The sequence below is a fragment of the Sphaerodactylus townsendi genome, linkage group LG06, assembly GCF_021028975.2.
Source record: "Sphaerodactylus townsendi isolate TG3544 linkage group LG06, MPM_Stown_v2.3, whole genome shotgun sequence".
Taxonomy (NCBI): Eukaryota; Metazoa; Chordata; class Lepidosauria; order Squamata; family Sphaerodactylidae; genus Sphaerodactylus; species Sphaerodactylus townsendi.
Genome location: NC_059430.1, coordinates 10,536,539 through 10,538,736, shown reverse-complemented (window position 1 = coordinate 10,538,736; position 2,198 = coordinate 10,536,539).

Here is a 2,198-nt window from a genome sequence, read left to right as displayed (position 1 = left end):
GGGGTGGGGGGGGGGGGGGGTGGGGGGGGGGGGGGGTGGGGGGGGGGGGGGGTGGGGGGGGGGGGGGGTGGGGGGGGGGGGGGGTGGGGGGGGGGGGGGGTGGGGGGGGGGGGGGGTGGGGGGGGGGGGGGGTGGGGGGGGGGGGGGGTGGGGGGGGGGGGGGGTGGGGGGGGGGGGGGGTGGGGGGGGGGGGGGGTGGGGGGGGGGGGGGGTGGGGGGGGGGGGGGGTGGGGGGGGGGGGGGGTGGGGGGGGGGGGGGGTGGGGGGGGGGGGGGGTGGGGGGGGGGGGGGGTGGGGGGGGGGGGGGGTGGGGGGGGGGGGGGGTGGGGGGGGGGGGGGGTGGGGGGGGGGGGGGGTGGGGGGGGGGGGGGGTGGGGGGGGGGGGGGGTGGGGGGGGGGGGGGGTGGGGGGGGGGGGGGGTGGGGGGGGGGGGGGGTGGGGGGGGGGGGGGGTGGGGGGGGGGGGGGGTGGGGGGGGGGGGGGGTGGGGGGGGGGGGGGGTGGGGGGGGGGGGGGGTGGGGGGGGGGGGGGGTGGGGGGGGGGGGGGGTGGGGGGGGGGGGGGGTGGGGGGGGGGGGGGGTGGGGGGGGGGGGGGGTGGGGGGGGGGGGGGGTGGGGGGGGGGGGGGGTGGGGGGGGGGGGGGGTGGGGGGGGGGGGGGGTGGGGGGGGGGGGGGGTGGGGGGGGGGGGGGGTGGGGGGGGGGGGGGGTGGGGGGGGGGGGGGGTGGGGGGGGGGGGGGGTGGGGGGGGGGGGGGGTGGGGGGGGGGGGGGGTGGGGGGGGGGGGGGGTGGGGGGGGGGGGGGGTGGGGGGGGGGGGGGGTGGGGGGGGGGGGGGGTGGGGGGGGGGGGGGGTGGGGGGGGGGGGGGGTGGGGGGGGGGGGGGGTGGGGGGGGGGGGGGGTGGGGGGGGGGGGGGGTGGGGGGGGGGGGGGGTGGGGGGGGGGGGGGGTGGGGGGGGGGGGGGGTGGGGGGGGGGGGGGGTGGGGGGGGGGGGGGGTGGGGGGGGGGGGGGGTGGGGGGGGGGGGGGGTGGGGGGGGGGGGGGGTGGGGGGGGGGGGGGGTGGGGGGGGGGGGGGGTGGGGGGGGGGGGGGGTGGGGGGGGGGGGGGGTGGGGGGGGGGGGGGGTGGGGGGGGGGGGGGGTGGGGGGGGGGGGGGGTGGGGGGGGGGGGGGGTGGGGGGGGGGGGGGGTGGGGGGGGGGGGGGGTGGGGGGGGGGGGGGGTGGGGGGGGGGGGGGGTGGGGGGGGGGGGGGGTGGGGGGGGGGGGGGGTGGGGGGGGGGGGGGGTGGGGGGGGGGGGGGGTGGGGGGGGGGGGGGGTGGGGGGGGGGGGGGGTGGGGGGGGGGGGGGGTGGGGGGGGGGGGGGGTGGGGGGGGGGGGGGGTGGGGGGGGGGGGGGGTGGGGGGGGGGGGGGGTGGGGGGGGGGGGGGGTGGGGGGGGGGGGGGGTGGGGGGGGGGGGGGGTGGGGGGGGGGGGGGGTGGGGGGGGGGGGGGGTGGGGGGGGGGGGGGGTGGGGGGGGGGGGGGGTGGGGGGGGGGGGGGGTGGGGGGGGGGGGGGGTGGGGGGGGGGGGGGGTGGGGGGGGGGGGGGGTGGGGGGGGGGGGGGGTGGGGGGGGGGGGGGGTGGGGGGGGGGGGGGGTGGGGGGGGGGGGGGGTGGGGGGGGGGGGGGGTGGGGGGGGGGGGGGGTGGGGGGGGGGGGGGGTGGGGGGGGGGGGGGGTGGGGGGGGGGGGGGGTGGGGGGGGGGGGGGGTGGGGGGGGGGGGGGGTGGGGGGGGGGGGGGGTGGGGGGGGGGGGGGGTGGGGGGGGGGGGGGGTGGGGGGGGGGGGGGGTGGGGGGGGGGGGGGGTGGGGGGGGGGGGGGGTGGGGGGGGGGGGGGGTGGGGGGGGGGGGGGGTGGGGGGGGGGGGGGGTGGGGGGGGGGGGGGGTGGGGGGGGGGGGGGGTGGGGGGGGGGGGGGGTGGGGGGGGGGGGGGGTGGGGGGGGGGGGGGGTGGGGGGGGGGGGGGGTGGGGGGGGGGGGGGGTGGGGGGGGGGGGGGGTGGGGGGGGGGGGGGGTGGGGGGGGGGGGGGGTGGGGGGGGGGGGGGGTGGGGGGGGGGGGGGGTGGGGGGGGGGGGGGGTGGGGGGGGGGGGGGGTGGGGGGGGGGGGGGGTGGGGGGGGGGGGGGGTGGGGGGGGGGGGGGGTGGGGGGGGGGGGGGGTG